Below are 25,972 nucleotides of genomic sequence, written 5' to 3'. Positions count from 1 at the left end.
AAAAAAGTTTTATTTTGGAATCTGTGTCATGTGACGTTGCATATTACTCCCATCTTCAAGTGTGTGTCTGCAAATACATTGTTTTGGGTCATGTGTTAGCTAAAAGCCAATGTAAGATCTTACTTTATTGTATGTCATGTGTTTTTCAGACAGATATTTAGCATGTGTAGTTTGGACTTGTTGTGTCTCTGATTTGTCCTGCAATAATGTTTTCCTTTTGGGCGTTTTTTACGTTAAAAATTATGACTATGTTTTATATATAAGTGATCCATGTTTTTTTTTATTAAAAAAAGTCGTTGTCATGTTAGAGGCTGGAGTACTGGAAAGTGGTTTGTAAACCACTTACATGTTTAATGTCATCTTTAGAGAATGTTATGGGGTTTTTTTTATTTAAATTTATTTTTGCTTGTATTTGTACCGTGACACCAATCATACTGCATTTTTTTAAATCATAAAATTTGCTGGGTTTTTTTTTGGTCATATAGTGGTAATGTGTCTTTGGAGTGCCACATCACAGAGCAAATTAGATATTGCATCTGTATTATTTTTAAAAACAATACAAAATGAAGTTGTGTTTTTTTTAAAATAAAAAACCTTTCCTTTAACTTGTGGCCTATGTCAGTGTCCTGTACATGTACATATATGTATCTCTATATATATCCTGTACATGTTTGCCTGTCTTGATGTTGCCATAGTGCATATGTGTTTTGGTTTTTTTTTTTTTTTTGTATTTCTGGTCCTTATGTTTGTTTGAATTAAAAACCAAGCATTTCTAAATGTAAAAATGTTTATAAGCATAATGGGTGGATGTATACACAATAGCATGATTTAAGAATATATCTCATTTTATACAGTGTCTAAAAAAAGCAGTACCACTCGTCGGCCAGTAAATCCTAACACATCTGATGATGATGACGCTGCGGAAGCAGGTAAAGTGTCCATTGTAGTATAGGGTATGCTTGTAAAGGAATGGCCATAACAAAATTGCACTTTCATTAAAAGGTCCATCAACAGAAGTATGGAGCAGCAGAAGTGGCTCTTCTGTTAGACATCACCACAAGAAACCTGTGGCCGAAAAGAAAGCAAGGTCGTCTGTCCCGCCACAAACACAGCAGGCTACCCCGCCACAAAGATTATCGTCCGTATGTTCTGTCCTCCCACTCCAAATTTTGGACACACCTCCAAGACGTCATCCACACTCCCCTCATCTTGATTGTGAGTATCAAACTGAAAAAAAAGTGTAAAATGTCAGAACATAATCATAATCAGTCATAACCGCATTAAGTCAAAACACATCCAAAACAAAAATACTTACCGCAGTAAGTAAAAGCTGAAATGGAATCCAAACTAAATGGCCTTGTCCACATCCAGTAAAGATATGTATGTCCACTTGAGTCATACAGTATGACATTGGGTATAAGATGCTGCAACAAAAAAGCATGTTGGTTTGTTTGTAAAAAGTAAGTTTGTTTTTCAAAAAATCTCATGTGTGCTTAAGGTAACATTGCAAAATACATACAAAAACATTACTATGTTTGTTTGAACAAAGCTATAAGGTAACACATTATGTATTACAATGTTTTTTTTTATGGTGGAGTATGTGTGAGCTACAATAAAACTAAAGTGTTTGCTTTCACAATTAAGTAACCAGACACATTTGCCACAAACAGGCACATGTATGTATTTAAGCTATGAGTGATGATGTTGCTAGGCAGAATAGTTGAAAGCAACAGTGAATGACATGTGTTCCATGTGTAGTGATTTTTTATCATTTCACAAACATATGGATAGCTAACGGAGATATGTTAAACATTTCAGCTTTGAGTCCTGGGAACAGCATCCCTCCGCAACAACACCAACACAGTGACATGGAGGAGACAAACATCTTAGAAATGCAGCCATTAATGCAAGGAATGAGCCCGCCAGCACCTGTGAGTACACCACCACAGCAAAGCACACCACCACCACAACACAGCCCAACAACACCAGGAACACAAGGCCCTGATCAGCTGTTTTGGACTATTTGGGCTAGACAGCAGGCCACTAATGAAGATTGCCTGCGTAAGCAGACACAAATGTTTGCAAGCCTACCATCTCACCTCAGAAGAATCTCAAGAAATCTGAGTCGACAAAATGAGCAAACAACCAGAATAGGCAATACCATGGAACTCATGCGTACAGACATTACAGAGGTCATGGGTAACTTACAGCGCATAATGGAAGAACAGCACAGACTAATGGAAGAACAGCACAGACTAATGGAAGAACAGCACAGACAACAGGCAAGTTATATGAGCATTTTTCAAAACAGTCAAAAGATTAATGAAAGTTTATTCAGAATAGTAGACAATCAAAATGCTGCTACACGTGAACTCAATGCCACCCTCACTAACCTGAATGAAACACTCAGATGCATGCACCAACAGCAAACAACCAGCAGTTCTGGTACGACTACTCCAAATATCACGCCAGTCTCATCACCACCAAGACGGTCCACCAGAGCACGCCAACATAACAGTGCTAAAGGCAAAGGGCAGGACAAGCAGCCACCAAAAAAAACGTTAAAAAAAAGTTAGACATTTGTGAAAAGTAACTCAAAATAGCAAGTGTTTTTGATGCTTTACAAAATATCACACTTAGCTCCTTGACCCTTTTTTTAACATCATTAATTATAAGTGGACCAAATTAATTGTAAAAAATAGTACGCACATTTATTCCTTTTCATTTTTTTTTATATTGGAGGAGGAAAATGTTGATGGAGCCACACATACATGTTAGCAGGAAGTAAACTGACTACTTGATTTTTTTCAAATCATTACTCTTTCTAGATTCCAATCATTCTCTTTGCCTGCAGATACAATAATTGCCAGCCAGGCAGAATGTCTTTAGCAGGAAGTAAACTGACCACTTGATTTTTTTCTAATCATTACTCTTTCTAGATTCCAATCATTCTCTTTGCCTGCAGATACAATAATTGCCAGCCAGGCAGAATGTCTTTAGCAGGAAGCAAACTGACCACTTGATTTTTTTCAAATCATTACTCTTTCTAGATTCCAATCATTCTCTTTGCCTGCAGATACAATAATTGCCAGCCAGGCAGAACGTCTTTAGCAGGAAGTAAACTGACCACTTGATTTTTTTCTAATCATTACTCTTTCTAGATTCTAATCATTCTCCTTGCCTGCAGACAATCCAAATTACAATGTTAGTGATAAATATCTTAGCTATCTTATCTATACAACATTACAAGATGAACACAATTGAGTGGCGTAAAAAGCTTGTAATATGTTGCCTTTGTTTTGTTTGAAAAACATTGTCCAAATGAATGTCAGTATTGTTGGGACAGGTTTGTGTGTGCTAAAAATTCTTAAGCATGTTTTTACACATGATGCTGAAACAAACAAATATGTACTTTTACCAAAAAAAAAAACCTGTTTATAATAATGTATATGTGTGGCAAACTGTGTATTTACTTACACATCATCAAGTTTACAGCATCAAACATTAGGAAATAAATTATTCCTGATTACAGTAAGTTTGTGAGTCTTAAATATGATGGTGCATCACACATAGGGACACATGTATTCCTCAAGGCAAACATATTATATGTTGAGGAGTGTTTTTTGGGAGCACAGGTTCTCAAACTCGGCCATCAGGAACCCACACAGTGCATGTTTTGCAGGTCTACTCACAGAATCACAAGTGACATAATTAGCTCCACCTGTGAACCTTTTAACATATGTCTGTGAGTAATTCATACACCTGTGCTTCTACTGGGTTACGAGAAAAACATGCACTGTGTGTGGTCCTGAGGGCCGAGTTTGTGAACCTGTGCATTAGGACATTACACACAATGATAAAGTGAAATAGTAAATGGATGATGTGGGCTTGTAAGAAATTAGCATTGCAAGATTTCGAACACTTATCCAGACTTAATGCATGCCACTCATAATCTGTTGTTTTGATATTAAAAAGACACACAATACACATGCAACATTTGTTTATCATATAGCGAGGGTATGTTTGTATGTGTCAAGGAGACAGACACATTCTGAGTAATGGATTTTGACCAAAAAAACAAAACATCTATTTATGAAGACACAACAAATGAAATAAGCAAACCAAGCTTACCTTAGAAATAGAGATTGATGATCTGTTGCCTAACCTGCCTCCCTACATCAATACTCCAAGTATCACCAGATGTCTCTAATTCCTCTGCTTGCTGGCTGCTTTCTTCCTCCTCCTCCTCAACATGTGGTAGATGTTGTTGCAAACACATGTTATGAAGAAAGCAGCAGCAGAACACAATTTGAGTCACCTTGGAGGGACTATACAACAAAAGGCGACCAGACTTAACCAGACACCGAAACCTAGATTTCAGCACACCAAAACATCTTTCTATCACATTCCGCGTGGACTTATGTGCATAATTGTAATTGTGTTCAGCAGGGGTATCAGGTCGGGACAATGGAGTTAGAAGCCAAGAGAAACAGCCATATCCTCCATCACCTAAAAGATAGATATAGTAACGTGATTCATGTTAAGATACAGCAACACATAAGTAACACACTGTGGGGCAGATGTATTAACCTGTAGAAGGCACAAGGAAGTGAAGAACCAGTGATATGTGCAAGGTAATAAAGGCAGCAGACAATCTGATCCTAAATGTTAATTTACATATTGGAGCAGATTGGCTGGTGCCTTTATCACCTTGCACAGATCACTGGTTTCTCACTTCCTTATGCCTTCTACAGGTTAATACATCTGCACCTGTATTTGGACAAAGTATACGCAGGCCTACACATATCAAATTACATACCCAGCAGCCATCCATCTGGCATTTGTCCGTCCTCAAACTTATATGAACATACAGCTAGAGATAAATCTCAAACTGTATATATATCTGGCGCTGAAATGCAATGTATGGTAATAATTTACCAGATGGTGATCAGTAAAAATCGTGACTTATAGGGCTGCTGAGCAAAACAGCTGGTTAGGCTGAACAACTAATTGAAGTACAAAGAAGGAAGAAATGCTCTGCGCACCAAAAATCACTTGGAATTAATTAATTGATTAATTAAGTGCAGTCTAGCAAGGAGAATGATTGACTCAATGAAGCTTGACCTTTTTTTAAAATTAATTAATTCCAAGTGATTTTTGGTGCGCAGAGCATTTTTTCCTTCTTCGTCCTCAAACTTATCAAAGAGGGATGACTGACTGAGGATGAAGGAGTCATGGCAGCCCCCAGGGTAACCAGCAACAACACTCATTATTTTGAGATTTGCATCACAAACCACCTGCACATTTGTGGAGTGTTCAAAATGGCGGTTTGTATATATGTGCTGCCTGCCCCTAGGTGGTCTCAGCTGAATGTGTGTGCAATCTATGGCTCCAAGCACATTGGGCATGCCAGCCAGCTCATAGAAATCTACCCTGACGGCATGCCACTGAGACTCCTGGGTAGGGAAGCAGATTGAGGCCTCGATGTGGGGCTGCAAAACAGCCAAAACCTGTGTGAACATTTTAAAGAACAATAAACTTGAGATTTTAGGACAGAACTGGCCACCGAGAAATTAAAACAAACACAAAACAGAAGAGCTCGTTAGGTATACATCACCTGTGTTAAGATTCTGGAAAATGAGGGCTGTGAGATTCCTATGACATCCCCAGACACAGCCTGAAAGCTGCCAGTAGCCATAAAGAGCAACACAGCCAGGAGTTTGTGCAGGCCTGATACAGGGCGAGAGCGTGCTGTCTCAGGGTCTAGGCCCAGTTTGACAAGGTCATACAGACGGAAAATGTTGTTACGATTTAGACTGAATATCTGTATGACCTTATCATCGGACAATGCGTTCAAGTTTAAACGCCCCCTAAAAAAACGAGGCCTGCGCAGCCTCCGCGGAACCTGTACAACCTGCTGACCATGTTCAGTTTCTTGGCCCTGGGTACTTACAGGCTGATGTCTGAGTCTGAGGAATCCCACAGCACACAAAAGATCTTCGGGCATCGCGAGCGAAGCGGTACATTAATTGGGCTTCCCGGTCACTGTACGGAGAAAACGACACCAAAAAAACATGAAAAACTCATGGCGACCTTTTGACCTGTCGACCTAGAACATGTCGACCTAGAAACCCTGGTAGAGTTGGACAGGTAGAGTTGGTGACTGAGGCAGGGGTGACAGGTAGAGTTGGTGACTGAGGCAGGGGTGACAGGGAGATAGTGGATGACTGGTGAGGCAGGGGTGACAGGGAGATAGTTGGTGACTGAGGCAGGGGTGACAGGGAGATAGTGGGTGACTGAGGCAGGGGTGATAGGCCGATAGTGGGTGACTGAGGCAGGGGTGACAGGGAGATAGTGGTTGACTGAGGCAGGGGTGACAGGGAGATAGTGGATGACTGGTGAGGCAGGGATGACAGGGAGATAGTGGGTGACTGAGGCAGGGGTGACAGGGAGATAGTTGGTGACTGAGGCAGGGGTGACAGGGCGATAGTGGGTGACTGAAGCAGGGGTGACAGGGAGATAGTGGGTGACTGAGGCAGGGGTGACAGGGAGATAGTGGTTGACTGAGGCAGGAGTAATAGGGAGAAAGTGGGTGACTGAGGCAGGGGTGACTGGGAGATAGTGGATGACTGGTGAGGCAGGGATGACAGGGAGATAGTGGGTGACTGAGGCAGAGGTGACAGGGAGATAGTGGTTGACTGAAGCAGGGGTGACAGGGAGATAGTGGGTGACTGAGGCAGGGGTGACAGGGAGATAGTGGGTGACTGAGGCAGGAGTAATAGGGATGTAACCCTGATTTAGGGTTTAAACAACACTTATACTGAGGTAGTTATAATATGGTGACTAAAATGGAGTATAAGCATATATATTATTCATATAAAAGTTAATGGATGTTGTAATACTGTATGCATGTTTTGAGGTAAATAATACAGTTCACATATATGTAATTGTATGTACATTGATGTAAATGTAGTGGTGAATACAATTAAGGCTTATTTTATGGTTTCACAGTGTATCTAAAGGGTTAATGTCCTTGTGCTCCTAACTGTCAATCACCTAGTGGGGTGATTGCCAGTGGGCGGAGCATCACCTCAGAGTGGGTCATGTGACTACTAGAGAGGGGTGGGGAGGTGCTGTGAGTATAGCTGAGGAAGAGACTGCATATCCCTTGGTGAGAAGACATAGTTTTTTGCTGCTCCGGCCGTCGCCCGCATTAGAGCTGAGCGGTATACATTGCGGCGGCCGGAGGGTGCTTAGTGTGTGTAGCCAGAACAGGGCTTCCTTACTGTAAAGGTGGTGACAGCAGCATTGAGACTCAGAACTGTTCATAGAACCCAAGATCAGCGCTCGTCAACTCACCCAGCAGTATTGGAAGGGCACATCTGTGACAGGGAGACAGAGAGGGTTCCTTCCTACCTATTACCGGCACAGACTCTGACAGCCACAGCAAAGAAGCCAGGACCAGCAGCAGAGGCTCCATTCTGTGTGGCTGTAAGTGTAAGGGAGGAGTCGGGGGAGCATTCTGCAGCAGCATCACTAGATGGTAGAAGTGTGAGTGCATAATCCAGCCATTTATATTACCCCTACACTAAGCACAGCAAGCCATAGGTGACTATTGTACATAGTCAATTTCATATTGGGACTAAGGACTCCAGGGCTAGGCCGCAATAATGGCTATTAAGCAGGAGGATAGTAATGGGTCACAGTAGTCAGAGTGACCTATAATGACAGTTCCATGTATGGCTTAATCATAGTGCTAAGGAGAAGGTAGAAAGCACTGGGTATATATATGTAACAGGAGGAGTGGAGTGAAACTTGAACTGTTTAACGCTTCATAAATAGTTTTAAAGCTCCCCCATATATCAGCATCACATCAGTCAAAGGAGAGCCAGAGACATTGTTCCGCAGCGCTAAATAGAAAGTAACACCCTAAAGCTGCCACCTAATGTGTGTATTTATGCCCCTGAATTAGCAGAATTAGAGTCAAGGACATTAAAGGTAGCCATACTACAGTGACATTGGATGGATGTTAAAGCCTCTTAGCCACAAAGGATTAGAATATCATCCCGATTCAAGGACTAGCTTGTGGCACTTTAATACAACTGTGTTATATGTATATTCGTGAACCCGTAAGAAGGACTGACACGTAAGAGACTATTAGTTTTAAAGTTAAAGGATTTGAGCTCGCTGTGACTATGATAAGAGAAACCATCTCTTGCAGATATATTTAATATAGACTCATCCTAAGAGACAACAATAATTTGAGGCATACAGGAATCGAAAAGCTATATATGCTCTGAAATATAGAAAGCATCAGCTACTTCAAATGGACACAAGGACGCAGCATAACAAAGGTTTATCATACCAGCTTCTTAGGAGTTTAGTTTAATACTGGACAACTACGGTAACATTTTTACTGAGGAAAGGATACAGATTCCTTGGTAATCAACTGTTGATGTTACTATCTATGAGCTAAATAGATACTTTCTGTTATCTGCCAAGGAGGAACTATAAGTAACCTTATAGGAGAAAGTAATCGCTACCATAAGTAGACTGAGCCAAACATCTTTCTCTTTAACTGAAGGGAGAACTGATAGTTGATACTAAAACATAGTGTCAGACATTCTGTATTAACTGCTGTTATTTTTAGGAAGTTTATGGGCCCTTATAGTGCACTATCATATTAAGAGTACCCGGGTCACTCTAACACCTAAGGGTGTCTTGAAAGAAAAAGGATTTGTTGTATTGCATGCAGGTACTGTGTATAGGCCTAATTGACAGGGGGTTAGCATGGATTAATGACTTAAAGGGGAATGTGTAATTGATGAAATGTTAATGTATACTTAATCCATTTGGTACTGGTCATTAAAGTGTTATACTTTCCATGTGTGTGTGGTCCGTCTGGAAGTTGATCTGAAGATCCTGGAAGAAAGAGACAGGTATATTAGATAATATATCTATGATATAAGGGAATCATCCCCTAAGGATAGAGATCAGGCTTACTCAAGCAAGCCTTAACGGTAGTTAAATACTACACATAGCTTGAGTGGAGGCACAGCTATTAGGTAACCATCCCTTAATAGAATACATAGACAGCTCTCGTTCAAGGTATTGAGGGTAGGGTTACATTTGGAGGCACCGCGTGAGATAGAAGTTACACTCAGGCCCTGTTACACTACAGGTGTCAGCTGCCATTAATTATTATTGATAAAGTCCTCACATCCCTAAAAATAAAATACAAATATGGGAAAGAAGCAAAGGAACAGGGAGAAGGTTGGACATAAAGCTATTGCTGTATCAGTTGGGAGAGTTGAAGCCATTAGAGAATGTAAAAGTATGGACAAACAAGAGTACCATAAGGGACCAGGCTTAAAGGAAGAGGTGACATGCAAGTTTGTGGGAACTTCTGTAAATAACCTAGGTGTGGAAAATGAAAAAATATTAGATGTCCCTGTAGAGTTGGAGAAGAGAAAGAAGAAATTAAAGGACAAGAAAGTCAGACTTGATCCCCACCTAAAGGATAGTGAGGGAGGTGTTAGTGACAACCTTGCTCATACTTTGGTCGCTAACATGGATTATGGAATGAAAGGAGATAAGAATGTTCTACCACTGAAAGAGAGAGTTCCAGGGGAAGTGAAGATAGATGTAGGTATACAGAAATTAGAAACTGTGCTAAAGCAAATAGCTGAGGATTATAAGAAACATGGACAATTAGTATTAGCTCTGCCAAAAGATCAACAGAAGGACCTGCTTTCCCTGTTTCCAACTTCCATTGAGGAACCAACAAGAAGAGTTAGCCCAGTGGATCTACAGACCCCGATAGAGGTGATAAGACATATAGCACTGGACAGATCTAAACATATTTATCAGTTGTTGGAGGTTCTAGATGAAACCCGATGGAAGCTAAAAGAAGAACAGATGTTTAACACCAAAATTGATGAGAGGAACGAAGAGCTTGAAAGAGAACTTTGGTTTATACAGAGAGAGATGGAAACCATGGCATCTGATGAAAGACAAACCAGAGTGGATCAGGAGCAACAAAAGTTGATAATGTACCAGCAGCAGGAAGACAATATTCATTCTCTGGAATCAAAAATAACTGAGTTGTCTGAATTATTGGAAGTGGGTAAAGAAACTGAAAAGGAGGATCATATTCGTCTGAATGAAATGAAAGAAAGACTGTCTCAGCTAGAATCTGAGAATAAAATACTGAAGGATGCCAACTTCCTAAACAACTGTCCTGAAGACCGTATCCATGAATTTTCTATGCGACCGGATACTAAGGACATAGCATTACAGACTGAGGTAGTGGATGGTATATTGCTGAGACAATCTTCTATGAATAAAGTTGATAGTAAAGGGACACAGTATATGTCTCTTAAAATGACTGGCACAGTAATATGGTTCCATGTGAAGAAAGGCTATGGCTTCATTAAAAGGCATGACACCGGAGAAGACATATTTGTACATTGGACATCCATAACGAAGAATAACCCCCTAAAACTGTTGTACAGTGTAGGAGATGGAGAGAAAGTAGAATTTGAAGTGTTGGAAGGGGAAAAGGGTGTACATGCAGCAAATGTGACTGGCATTGGTGGAGTACCAGTGAAAGGGAGTCGATTTGCTCCAAACCGACGAGGATCATACAGTTATTGTTATCAACCACGAGAAAAAGCGGTTGATGAAGGAAGTGCATATTCAGAACAAAGGCAAGGGAGAGATCCAGCTCCATGTCATCCTTCTACAACCTTACATTTCCGACCTCTCTCGAGATTCAATGGTAGATTAAATCAGTCCCAGGATCAAGAAACGGAAAATTCAGATGCTAAAGACTTGATAACTTTAGAAGCTTCGTCAGAGAAAGAAACTAGTCTCAGTGACAATCGTAGTGCGGTACATGATAACTTTACCCTAGCACAATCTCTTAAATCTTCCATCCGAAGTCCAGTACTAAAAGAAGTCAATAAATCAGGTGTAGAAGAGCAAGGGAAACCAGCACGATCAGAGAACACTATCCCTGGGAGGCATGAAGGCTATGTAGTTCCATCCCTCCCTATTTGGCCAACAGTTAAAATGGTTGAGATGAGGTGGCTTGCTAATGGATGTGAATGAATATATACTATTTTAGCATAGTGAGTAAGGTAGATGGTGCATTGGCACCTAAAGATGTTAAACAGTGACAATGCACCAGGGGGAGAAATGTAACCCTGATTTAGGGTTTAAACAACACTTATACTGAGGTAGTTATAATATGGTGACTAAAATGGAGTATAAGCATATATATTATTCATATAAAAGTTAATGGATGTTGTAATACTGTATGCATGTTTTGAGGTAAATAATACAGTTCACATATATGTAATTGTATGTACATTGATGTAAATGTAGTGGTGAATACAATTAAGGCTTATTTTATGGTTTCACAGTGTATCTAAAGGGTTAATGTCCTTGTGCTCCTAACTGTCAATCACCTAGTGGGGTGATTGCCAGTGGGCGGAGCATCACCTCAGAGTGGGTCATGTGACTACTAGAGAGGGGTGGGGAGGTGCTGTGAGTATAGCTGAGGAAGAGACTGCATATCCCTTGGTGAGAAGACATAGTTTTTTGCTGCTCCGGCCGTCGCCCGCATTAGAGCTGAGCGGTATACATTGCGGGCGGCCGGAGGGGGCTTAGTGTGTGTAGCCAGAACAGGGCTTCCTTACTGTAAAGGTGGTGACAGCAGCATTGAGACTCAGAACTGTTCATAGAACCCAAGATCAGCGCTCGTCAACTCACCCAGCAGTATTGGAAGGGCACATCTGTGACAGGGAGACAGAGAGGGTTCCTTCCTACCTATTACCGGCACAGACTCTGACAGCCACAGCAAAGAAGCCAGGACCAGCAGCAGAGGCTCCATTCTGTGTGGCTGTAAGTGTAAGGGAGGAGTCGGGGGAGCATTCTGCAGCAGCATCACTAGATGGTAGAAGTGTGAGTGCATAATCCAGCCATTTATATTACCCCTACACTAAGCACAGCAAGCCATAGGTGACTATTGTACATAGTCAATTTCATATTGGGACTAAGGACTCCAGGGCTAGGCCGCAATAATGGCTATTAAGCAGGAGGATAGTAATGGGTCACAGTAGTCAGAGTGACCTATAATGACAGTTCCATGTATGGCTTAATCATAGTGCTAAGGAGAAGGTAGAAAGCACTGGGTATATATATGTAACAGGAGGAGTGGAGTGAAACTTGAACTGTTTAACGCTTCATAAATAGTTTTAAAGCTCCCCCATATATCAGCATCACATCAGTCAAAGGAGAGCCAGAGACATTGTTCCGCAGCGCTAAATAGAAAGTAACACCCTAAAGCTGCCACCTAATGTGTGTATTTATGCCCCTGAATTAGCAGAATTAGAGTCAAGGACATTAAAGGTAGCCATACTACAGTGACATTGGATGGATGTTAAAGCCTCTTAGCCACAAAGGATTAGAATATCATCCCGATTCAAGGACTAGCTTGTGGCACTTTAATACAACTGTGTTATATGTATATTCGTGAACCCGTAAGAAGGACTGACACGTAAGAGACTATTAGTTTTAAAGTTAAAGGATTTGAGCTCGCTGTGACTATGATAAGAGAAACCATCTCTTGCAGATATATTTAATATAGACTCATCCTAAGAGACAACAATAATTTGAGGCATACAGGAATCGAAAAGCTATATATGCTCTGAAATATAGAAAGCATCAGCTACTTCAAATGGACACAAGGACGCAGCATAACAAAGGTTTATCATACCAGCTTCTTAGGAGTTTAGTTTAATACTGGACAACTACGGTAACATTTTTACTGAGGAAAGGATACAGATTCCTTGGTAATCAACTGTTGATGTTACTATCTATGAGCTAAATAGATACTTTCTGTTATCTGCCAAGGAGGAACTATAAGTAACCTTATAGGAGAAAGTAATCGCTACCATAAGTAGACTGAGCCAAACATCTTTCTCTTTAACTGAAGGGAGAACTGATAGTTGATACTAAAACATAGTGTCAGACATTCTGTATTAACTGCTGTTATTTTTAGGAAGTTTATGGGCCCTTATAGTGCACTATCATATTAAGAGTACCCGGGTCACTCTAACACCTAAGGGTGTCTTGAAAGAAAAAGGATTTGTTGTATTGCATGCAGGTACTGTGTATAGGCCTAATTGACAGGGGGTTAGCATGGATTAATGACTTAAAGGGGAATGTGTAATTGATGAAATGTTAATGTATACTTAATCCATTTGGTACTGGTCATTAAAGTGTTATACTTTCCATGTGTGTGTGGTCCGTCTGGAAGTTGATCTGAAGATCCTGGAAGAAAGAGACAGGTATATTAGATAATATATCTATGATATAAGGGAATCATCCCCTAAGGATAGAGATCAGGCTTACTCAAGCAAGCCTTAACGGTAGTTAAATACTACACATAGCTTGAGTGGAGGCACAGCTATTAGGTAACCATCCCTTAATAGAATACATAGACAGCTCTCGTTCAAGGTATTGAGGGTAGGGTTACAGGGAGAAAGTGGGTGACTGAGGCAGGGGTGACTGGGAGATAGTGAGTGACTGAGGCAGGGGTGACAGGGAGATAGTGGGTGACTGTGAGACAGGGGTGACAGGGAGATAGTGGGTGACTGAAGTAGGGGTGACAGGGAGATAGTGGGCGACTGGTGAGGCAGGGGTGACAGGGAGATAGTAGGTGACTGGTGAGGCAGGGGTGACAGGGAGATAGTGAGTGACTGAGGCAGGGTTGACAGGGAGACAGTGGGTGACTGAGACAGGAGTGAGAGGGAGATAGTGGGTAACAGGTATAGAGTGGGTGACTGAGGCAGAGGTGACAGAGAGAAAGTGTGCTTGCAGAAAGATGGCGGCCGCAGTGTGCGACCCTGTGCCAGTGGTTTCCCTTCCTGGCTCCCCACTCACCTCACCCTGTGATCCAGGCTCTCTCTTGGGGCAGTGCAGCAGGGGTGCGAGCACACCTTGGGAGGAGATGAGAAGGCAGCAGGCAGCACCCTCCACATATGGTACTCTCCGCGATGTAATGGTCAGGCGGGCCCTGTATATACACACACATAGTAAAAGACACACATATAGCAAAACACACATACACACGTATGACAAAACACACAAACAGCTAAACACACATAGCAAAACAATTGTACACACACACACACACACACACACACACACATATAGCAAAATACGTACACAGCTAAACACACACACTCTGGTACTTACATACTTTATCCCTCCTGGCTAGCTCTCTGGTTCCGAGAAGGCTCTTCACGACTGACAGCAGCAGCAGTGCGGTGCCGGGTTGTATGGTGCGGCCGCTGCCTTCTCATCCCGACTGCCACCTCTCACTCATACACTCTCTGCTCTCTCTCATATTACTTCACATCTCTCCTTTTTCTCTCTGATTCTTGCTCTCTTTTACACACATACTATCTTGTTTTATTTCTGCCACACACACACGCTATTTCATTCTGTCTCTCATACTGTACATCCATACACTGCCGCTCTCATACATCCCTACACTGCATCTCTCATACATCCATATATCCCTACACTGCCGCTCTCATACATGCATACACTGCCGCTGTCATACATCCATATATCCATACACTGCCGCTCTCATACATCCATACACGGCCGCTCTTATACATCCATATATCTGTACACTGCGCTCTCATACATCCATACACGTCCGCTCTCATACATCCATATATCTGTACACTGCCGCTCTCATACATCCATACACGTCCGCTCTCATACATCCATATATCTGTACACTGCCACTCTCATACGTCCATACACGTCCGCTCTCATACATCCATATATCTGTACACTGTCGCTCTCATACATCCATACACGTCCGCTCTCATACATCCATATACAGTATCTGTACACTGCCGCTCTCATACATCCATACACTGCCGCTCTCATACATCCATACACGGCCACTCTCATACATCCATATAACCATACACTGCCGCTCTCATACATCCATATATCTGTACACTGCCGCTCTCATACATCCATATATCCGTACACTGCCGCTCTCATACATCCCTACACTGCCGCTCTCATACATCCATATATCCGTACACTGCCGTTCTCATACATCCATATATCCATACACTGCCGCTCTCATACATCCATATATCCGTACATTGCCGCTCTCATACATCCATACACTGCCGCTCTCATACATCCATATATCCGTACACTGCCGCTCTCATATATCCGTACACTACCGCTCTCATACATCCATATATCCGTACACTGCCGCTCTCATACATCCATATATCCGTACACTGCCGCTCTCATACATCCATATATCCGTACACTGCCGCTCTCATACATCCATACACTGCTGCTCTCATACATTCATATGTCCGTACACTGCCGCTCTCATACATCCTTACACTGCCGCTCTCATACATCTGTACACTGCTGCTCTCATACATCCATATATCTGTACACTGCCGCTCTCATACATCCATATATCCGTACACTGCCGCTCTCATACATCCATACACGGCCACTCTCATACATCCATATATCCATATATCCGTACACTGCCGCTCTCATACATCCATACACGGCCGCTCTCATACATCCATATATCCGTACACTGCCGCTCTCATACATCCATATATCCGTACACTGCCGCTCTCATACATCCATACACTGCCGCTCTCATACATCCATATATCTGTACACTGTCGCTCTCATACATCCATATATCTGTACACTGCCTCTCTCATACATCCATATATCCATACACTGCCGCTCTCATACATCCATATATCTGTACACTGCCGCTCTCAAACATCCATATATCCATACACTGCCGCTCTCATACATCCATATATCCATACGCTGCCGCCCTCATACATCCATATATCTGTACACTGCCGCTCTCATACATCCATATATCCATACACTGCCGCTCCCATACATCCATACACTGCCGCTCTCATACATCCATATATCCGTACACTACCGCTCTCATACATCCATACACTGCCGCTCTCATACATCCATATATCCGTACACTGCCGCTCTCATACATCCATATATCCGTACACTGCCGCTCTCATACATCCCTACACTGCCGCTCTCATACAGCCATATATCCGTACACTGCCGCTCTCATACATCCATATATCCATACACTGCCGCTCTCATACATCCATATATCCGTACATTGCCGCTCTCATACATCCATACACTGCCGCTCTCATACATCCATATATCCGCATACTGCCGCTCTCATATATCTGTACACTGCCGCTCTCATACATCCATATATCCGTACACTGCCGCTCTCATACATCCATACACTGCCACTCTCATACATCCATATATCCGTACACTGCCGCTCTCATACATCCATACACTGCCGCTCTCATACAGCTGTACACTGCCGCTCTCATACATCCATATATCCGTACACTGCCGCTCTCATACATCCATACACGGCCACTCTCATACATCCATATATCCATATATCCATACATTGCCGCTCTCATACATCCATACACGGCCGCTCTCATACATCCATATATCCGTACATTGCCACTCTCATACATCCATATATCCGTACACTGCCGCTCTCATACATCCATATATCCATACACTGCTGCTCTCATACATCCATATATCCGTACACTGCCGCTCTCATACATCCATATATCCGTACACTGCATCTCTCATACACCCACACACTGCCGCTCTCATACATCCATATACTGCCGCTCTCATACATCCATATATCTGTACACTGCCGCTCTCATACATACATACATACATACAACAAATTGACAAGCCCTATCTTTAAAATGGGGCATATTGTACTAAATAAAATAAAAACTATAACTTTCTGAAAAACCACAACCCCAAAAGGCACTACACTGGGACATACTCTATCTAATAAAACAAACCCCAAGTCTTTCTTTGTCCTCTACCCTGAGTTATGCCTTCCCAAAAATCTTTCCATAGACTATATGGGAAAACCATCCTCAAAAGCCACACAGGAAGTCACAGAAAAAAACTGACAGTTGAAACTTTAGGTTACTCCCAATTCCTCATTGTTTATTATTTTGGCATGCAGCACTGGGTGACGATTCTACCCGTCCATGACAAATTTCAGCTCAGTACGTCCAATCACTTTTGAGGTGTAGCCCCTCAAACACCATGCCCCCATCTCAGAAGTTCCCTATGGGAGAATTCCATTTGTTCGATTCAGCCTTAATATAAGGGCACGGCCGTGCCCTTATAATATATATCTATATATATATATATATATATATGTATATGTATATATATATATATATATATATATATATATACACACTCACTTTTCCCATAGCTGAAAAAAGAATTAGACCAGCACTCACGTTTTAGTTGAAGAAAAAAAGGGTTTTTTTAATCCTGAAAAGACATCAAGGATACATCAAGGATACACCCCACTGTTTACAGTACGCCCAACAGCCGTTTCAACACATGGTGGTCTTCATCAGGGGCAGCTGTCACTCTGTCAGGAGCTATCTTAAATAGCGGAGAAGGCGCCAGAATATCCGAACGGGACGGCCGGAAGCAGCGCGTCATAGCTGCTATCTGATTGGCTCCTGCCCGCACGTGATGCGTTGCTAGGGTACACAAACCCGGCTCTCTCCTTAGTGACCGGCTCCAGCAGCGTAACAGTAGTGTAGCGTGGGACGATCTGTATAGTAAGTACAGCGGCATGCAAATAGAAATGCTGCTGCCTGTAATCCCGGACACAGTCACATCTGCAGAGTTTTTAACCCCACAGTGCGCCAGCGGCACGGAACCACAGACAGCTCAATAATGAAATGTAATTACATGTACACATATAGGGCAATTAGACCAAACAATATCAACCTGCGTGGCAATGGTGATAACCAGCTAAGAGCAATATTGATTTAAGCATACCACCACATTAGAATGATATAAAGGACGGCTCGGATGACATGTCGCTCAGGGGTTATGAATGCAATATTTACACTCTGCAACACAACCTGCACAGCAATAATAATAAGCAGCTCAGAGCATTGTTGATGGTAGCATACCACCACTAAAGCATAATATAAGAGAAGTGTCAGAAAAGATGGCAAAGATGACATGTCACTCAGCGGTAATAGATGCAAATTTTTACACTCCACCATAACGGAGTCAATAAATCATGGCTAAAAGGATCAATTGAATCCAACAGGTATAGTACCACATGACAGTGTGGAAACCAGATGATGTCTAGCATGCAGCGGGGATACAAAATGATCAGTATAGGACAATCATGTCTCAGGGTACCGTACCCAGTATTCTCATACCCTTTCCAAGTATGGTACTGACTGGGCCCAACGCTGCTTAATTGCCAAGATCGGACGAGATTGGATGATTTCCAGCGTGGTAAGATGGTATCCGATATTCGTGTCCATATCTATCCGTATTATATGGCGTGAGTATCATCACCTGTGTCACAACCTGTGTGATAATGTAAATATGACCACAAGAAGAACCGTCCACCGATAATTTTAATACAACACCTAGTATTCCCACCTTGTCTCCAAATGTGGTACTTACTAGGCCCATCACTGCTTAATTGCCAAGATCGGACGGGATCGGATGAGGTCCAGTGTGGTATGGTAGTATCAATCAATACGGTGTGCAGTTATGTGTCCATTACACAATTAAGAGTCCAATTGGCCCAGTGAGTGAGAGACTAAATCAGAGAGCATTGACAGGTGTAAAATGATTAACATGACACACGGCGGTGTCTAAGAAAATTAAACCAGAACAATTGACTCAGTATATACTTCTGCCGAGTCACAGGAAGCATCCTAAACGGAATTCCTCATTAAGCCCATTCGGGGCCAATGATTGCAATCTATCAATCCATTGGTGTTCTCTTTGCAAAAGGATTTTGTTGCGATCACCACCCCTTTGTAGTGGTGGGATCTGATCCAAGATACAACACTTGAGTTGATTAATGGAATGTTTAGCCTCCATAAAATGTCTTGCAACAGGTAAGGTTGAAAAGTCACTTGAAATTCCACCCTGTGTAATGCTCTTTTTGATTGTAGAACGATGTTGACTTAGACGTTCTTTCAGCATCCTGCTAGTCTTCCCAACATATAGCAGATTGCATGGACATTTCAACACATAGACTACAAATTTGCTATTGCAGTCAAGTCTCTGTCTGATTGTGTAGGACTTCTTGTCCTGAGGGTTAGTGAACCGATTGCCGAGTAGCAGGAATGAACAGTTTGGACAGCCCGTGCACTTGAAAACCCCTGTTTTGGTAGTTAACCAATTAGAGGCTGTGCTCTTCCTTCTCTTAGAGAAATCTGTCACAACCAACATATCTTTCAGATTGGGTCCTCGTTTATATGCGAACCGAGGCGGTTGCGGAATGGCTTTTGATAATTCCGGATCCGTATCAATAAGGTGCCAATGTTCCTGATACAGGAACATTGGCACCTTATTGATACGGATCCGGAATTATCAAAAGCCATTCCGCAACCGCCTCGGTTCGCATATAAACGAGGACCCAATCTGAAAGATATGTTGGTTGTGACAGATTTCTCTAAGAGAAGGAAGAGCACAGCCTCTAATTGGTTAACTACCAAAACAGGGGTTTTCAAGTGCACGGGCTGTCCAAACTGTTCATTCCTGCTACTCGGCAATCGGTTCACTAACCCTCAGGACAAGAAGTCCTACACAATCAGACAGAGACTTGACTGCAATAGCAAATTTGTAGTCTATGTGTTGAAATGTCCATGCAATCTGCTATATGTTGGGAAGACTAGCAGGATGCTGAAAGAACGTCTAAGTCAACATCGTTCTACAATCAAAAAGAGCATTACACAGGGTGGAATTTCAAGTGACTTTTCAACCTTACCTGTTGCAAGACATTTTATGGAGGCTAAACATTCCATTAATCAACTCAAGTGTTGTATCTTGGATCAGATCCCACCACTACAAAGGGGTGGTGATCGCAACAAAATCCTTTTGCAAAGAGAACACCAATGGATTGATAGATTGCAATCATTGGCCCCGAATGGGCTTAATGAGGAATTCCGTTTAGGATGCTTCCTGTGACTCGGCAGAAGTATATACTGAGTCAATTGTTCTGGTTTAATTTTCTTAGACACCGCCGTGTGTCATGTTAATCATTTTACACCTGTCAATGCTCTCTGATTTAGTCTCTCACTCACTGGGCCAATTGGACTCTTAATTGTGTAATGGACACATAACTGCACACCGTATTGATTGATACTACCATACCACACTGGACCTCATCCGATCCCGTCCGATCTTGGCAATTAAGCAGTGATGGGCCTAGTAAGTACCACATTTGGAGACAAGGTGGGAATACTAGGTGTTGTATTAAAATTATCGGTGGACGGTTCTTCTTGTGGTCATATTTACATTATCACACAGGTTGTGACACAGGTGATGATACTCACGCCATATAATATGGATAGATATGGACACGAATATCGGATACCATCTTACCACGCTGGAAATCATCCAATCTCGTCCGATCTTGGCAATTAAGCAGCGTTGGGCCCAGTCAGTACCATACTTGGAAAGGGTATGAGAATACTGGGTACGGTACCCTGAGACATGATTGTCCTATACTGATCATTTTGTATCCCCGCTGTATGCTAGACATCATCTGGTTTCCACACTGTCATGTGGTACTATACCTGTTGGATTCAATTGATCCTTTTAGCCATGATTTATTGACTCCGTTATGGTGGAGTGTAAAAATTTGCATCTATTACCGCTGAGTGACATGTCATCTTTGCCATCTTTTCTGACACTTCTCTTATATTATGCTTTAGTGGTGGTATGCTACCATCAACAATGCTCTGAGCTGCTTATTATTATTGCTGTGCAGGTTGTGTTGCAGAGTGTAAATATTGCATTCATAACCCCTGAGCGACATGTCATCCGAGCCGTCCTTTATATCATTCTAATGTGGTGGTATGCTTAAATCAATATTGCTCTTAGCTGGTTATCACCATTGCCACGCAGGTTGATATTGTTTGGTCTAATTGCCCTATATGTGTACATGTAATTACATTTCATTATTGAGCTGTCTGTGGTTCCGTGCCGCTGGCGCACTGTGGGGTTAAAAACTCTGCAGATGTGACTGTGTCCGGGATTACAGGCAGCAGCATTTCTATTTGCATGCCGCTGTACTTACTATACAGATCGTCCCACGCTACACTACTGTTACGCTGCTGGAGCCGGTCACTAAGGAGAGAGCCGGGTTTGTGTACCCTAGCAACGCATCACGTGCGGGCAGGAGCCAATCAGATAGCAGCTATGATGCGCTGCTTCCGGCCGTCCCGTTCGGATATTCTGGCGCCTTCTCCGCTATTTAAGATAGCTCCTGACAGAGTGACAGCTGCCCCTGATGAAGACCACCATGTGTTGAAACGGCTGTTGGGCGTACTGTAAACAGTGGGGTGTATCCTTGATGTATCCTTGATGTCTTTTCAGGATTAAAAAAACCCTTTTTTTCTTCAACTAAAACGTGAGTGCTGGTCTAATTCTTTTTTCAGCTATGGGAAAAGTGAGTGTGTATATTGATTATTAGGACCTTGCACCAACTATCTTTTGACTTTAGACATAGAGTGCTGTCACCTTGCTATATATATATATATATATATATATATATTTATATCCCATAGTGTTGTTTACCTGGTAAATTGACAGACCTGTTTGTAATTCAGCTTTTTTTAGTTCATTTGACACTTTCTTGAGTTTTAATAAGGGTGGATATCAGCAGGATGCATTTGTTTACCAAAGTACATGATTAGGGCCGGCCCTAGGCTAATTTTTTTGGTATGTAAATATATATTCTGGCACCCCTTAGTGGGGTGTGGCTTCATGAGGAAGGGGCGTGGCCACAGAACATTATAAATTCACATTACACCACACAGTAGTACCCCTTATACACGTTACACCACAGTAGACCTGATTTTTTTTTGTATGTAATAAAAACGTTTTCCTTAATCACTAGTCATAGAGGTAAAAAAATGCTAAATTTCATGAAACAGACATAATTCAGGTTGGCTAATTGTAGTGCCGTATCGCCGCCAACGCCAATGTGCACATTTCTGTTCAGCAACAAATCAGTGAAAAGTTATTTTCTTTATCTGTACAGCTACAACAGTACCATGTAGGCAGTGAGCATGTATAGATTGGTGAATAATTTAAATGTATGCCTATGTGTGCTTATTAGAAATATGCGCCGAATCTTGTATTTCAGTATTGGTTATAATTCTTCATTGGGTTTTGCCAAAACTGCCCTCACATGTTTTGGTTTTTGAAAAATTAATAAAACAGCTACAATTACTTAATTTGGCCATTTTTTTTTATTATTCCTACAGTATTATTAACCTCAATAACATTAATTTCCAGTCATATTTGACCACTTTACAGCTCATGATATTGTTTTCATCAATATTAGCCAAATGCTACAGCAAGCTTTCTGGCTATTAAGTGAAAGAGCAGCGGCACAAACACACAGCAGTTTATAGCACATCTTTGAAACATTGCCACACAGCAGTAGCAGAAAAGAAAAGCGTTGAAAGATGGAATTGCCCTTGTGACCCCCCCACCCACCCTTATGTTGGATATTAAAAAGTAAATGCACCGTTTAACAAACCAAGCACTCCAGCAACAGGGACTGACACATTTGTAGCTGAAGTGCTTGGTTTGTTTAAGTCCCCACAAACCAATTTTTTGAATGTATTATCTCTGATCAGTAATAAAAAGGTTGATGAGGAGGATGTTAGCTGTGTAGATTGCATGTGCTGGTCCAAACTGCTAGTAGCTGATACTGGACTGCTTAATATTATTTACAAGCTATTATAATTTTGTAAAATACATTTTATGACCTTGCCACAAATGATGTAACATGGAGGAAGTGCCAAGATGTTTACATCTAGAGGTATGAGCTCGCCATACCTCTACTAACTTTGGCCTCACAAATGGAACAGATATCTTCACAAATGTTGCCAGGATTTGTGTAAAAATAATCCAAATAACACCCAAGAGGTGGCTTTTTTGGCCTTATGCCCAGGCATCGCAATGTCTTTCTTTTTATCATGGGCAAGAACTGATGCCACTGTTGGTTGACACAAACAACATCATCAACATCCTCATAATCATTAGCATCAGATAGTACACAAATACTGACCTCATCCTGTTCCACTTCCACACTAGCATCCTCAATTTCTATTATGTCATCATCACTATCCTTACTTGTACTGCCCATCCCCACATTTGCAGATGGTGCTGAAATGGTGGAAGCAGGTGAAAGAGGCTTCTCTATGACTACAGTCTAAGAAATGTCAGACCCACACATAGCTAACGTGGACACCCCTAGACTCTCTACAGGGATTTGTGAACCACAGTTTGTTGTTCAGCCTTAGTGTTATGATTTTTGGGGGAGAGGGCATTAATTTGTTGTTTTTTATTGTGACACCTCTACCCATTTTTTTTAACACTGTGAAAGATTATGATTTCATTTGCCCTTTTCTAAACTTTCTGCCCCCTAGACCACCTTTAGTAGATGTTGTAGTACTATCATGACTGGCAGCAGCCACAGCACTAGTACTTGGTTGCTGCTCCTGCTCTTCTATCAACTGATTGTGATCTATATGGACTTAGTGCTTATATTTATGAACACAGTGGGGCACAGCACTTATTGAACTTTACTAACATACAAGTTGTATGAAACAATAAAAATAACTTTTTTTTTTTTTTACAAATGACAACTCACACTGCGGACTCACCATGCTTATATTTATTAACGCAGTGCGGCATAACCCCTATAGAGCTTTATTGAACACACAAGTTGTACAGAAAATAATAAAAAAAACTTTTTATTGTTTTTTCACAAATTACAACTCACACTGTGGAATCACAGTGCTTATATTTATGAACACAGGGCCTGTTTCATAAATGGATTGAAGTTCAATGCCGTTTGCAAGCAACATTAAATTTCCATCCGATTGGTAGGCGGGTCTTTCAGGAGACATCTCAGTCGAAGAGTACAAATAAAGAGAGGAAAAAAGACTTTTGTTTGGCACACTCTTTTGAAAACGAAATTGTAGTAGACTTATAAGTTAGTAATGTTGTTAATGTATAAAATGTAGCTTTTATTTAATTCATAAAAATACTGCATATCATCCCCTGAACAAAATTGATTATTTAAAACTGATAAATATCGGAAATTATTGCAGCGCGGCAGAGTTAGCGGGAATATAAATGCCGAAATGCAGGTCCTATTGTGGACAAAAAAATGCGCACTTGTGTGTTCGTTAGATAACACAAAGGTCCAGAACACAATTGTTCTCTCTTAAATGATAATAATATAGAAAATCATACAGTAATTATGCTAGAATAGTACACACTGGATTGAGCATATACTGATAGTCAGATATACATTCCTCCTAGTTGGGTAAACGGCGGGTTCCTGTTGGAGAAAAACAATCTCATTATCTCTATAAGGTGTCCCTGACTATCCTAGACCCAGAGAGGTGGAACCTGCTTTCATACCATATTGCATACGCCCAATCTCATCCGATCTTGGAAGCTATCCAGTATTGGGCCGGGCCAGTACCAGGCGGGAGACTACCTGGGAATACCCGGTGAAGCAGGTCAGAGTATTGAGGAAACTCCAGTCTAACGTTGACAGCAGATTCATCTGCGTTTTCGACACTCCTGCTGCCATCATCCAAACCACATTTCTCTTCGATATATTGGTGTAGCGATTACAAATAGGAACATGAAATATTGATGCTGGAGATCTCGGCATATCACGTATAATTTAACCCGTTTGGGTATAGACGAAACAGAGGTATCTTTGAGAGATAATTATTGACCTACTAATGCGGGAGATTGTATGTAAATGCATGGTTCCACCGGACTGGGTCTAGGATAGTCAGGGACACTTTATAGAGATAATGACATTCTGTTATTCTCCAACAGGAACCCGCTGTTTACCCAGCTAGGAGGAATATATATCACTATCAGTATATGCTCAATCCAGTGTGTACTATTCTAGCATAATTACTGCATGATTTTCTATATTATTATCATTTAAGAGAGAACAATCGTGTTCTAGACCTTTGTGTTATCTAATGAACACACAACAAGTGCGCATTTTTTTGTCCACAATAGGACCTGCATTTCGGCATTTATATTCCCGCTAGCTCTGCCGTGCTGCAATAATTTCTGATATTTATCAGTTTTAAATAATCAATTTTGTTCAGGGGATGATATATTTTAATGAATTGAATAAAAGCTAAATTTTATAGATTACAACCTTACTGATTTATAAGTCTACTACAATTTCATTTAGAAAAGAGTGCGCCAAACAAAAGTATTTTTTCTTCTCTTTATTTGTACTCTAGGTTATACATTGACTTTTTGGTGCACCTCCAGCAGTTTTCACAATGACAATTAGTCACATTATTCTATGAATGCTGTTTTTCTGTCGTATGAACTAGAGATGAGCGGGTTCGGTTCCTCGGAATCCGTACCTCCCCGAACTTCACGCTTTTTACACAGGTCCGAGGCAGACTCGGATCTTCCCTCCTTGCTCGGCTAACCCGAGCGTGCCCGAACGTCATCATCCCGCTGTCGGATTCTCGCGAGGCTCGTATTCTATCGCGAGACTCGGATTCTATATAAGGAGCCGCGCGTCGCCGCCATTTTCACACGTGCATTGAGATTGATAGGGAGAGGACGTGGCTGGCGTCCTCTCCGTTTAGATAGAGAGTGAGACACTTGATTTACTGGAGCATTAGGAATTTAGGAGTACTCAGAGAGTGCAGAGTTTTGCTGATAGTTATACTAGTGGTGACCACCAGTTTTATTTATTATTTAATAT

The 25,972-nt window shown here is 41.5% G+C and overlaps 3 pseudogenes; 2 read left to right on the top strand and 1 right to left on the bottom strand.

Moving 5' to 3' along the window:
• Positions 1 to 18,587: 18,587 nt before the first annotated feature.
• On the bottom strand, positions 18,588 to 18,707 carry LOC134896526 (5S ribosomal RNA; annotated as a pseudogene).
• Positions 18,708 to 20,326: 1,619 nt separating this feature from the next.
• Positions 20,327 to 20,446, top strand: LOC134896525 (5S ribosomal RNA; annotated as a pseudogene).
• Positions 20,447 to 24,622: 4,176 nt separating this feature from the next.
• LOC134894202 (5S ribosomal RNA) lies at positions 24,623 to 24,740 on the top strand (annotated as a pseudogene).
• Positions 24,741 to 25,972: the final 1,232 nt, after the last annotated feature.

This window comes from Pseudophryne corroboree, chromosome 3, assembly GCF_028390025.1.
Source record: "Pseudophryne corroboree isolate aPseCor3 chromosome 3, aPseCor3.hap2, whole genome shotgun sequence".
NCBI lineage: Eukaryota > Metazoa > Chordata > Amphibia > Anura > Myobatrachidae > Pseudophryne > Pseudophryne corroboree.
The sequence above is the reverse complement of the archived record's forward strand: the minus strand, read 5'-3'. Positions and strand labels throughout refer to the sequence as shown.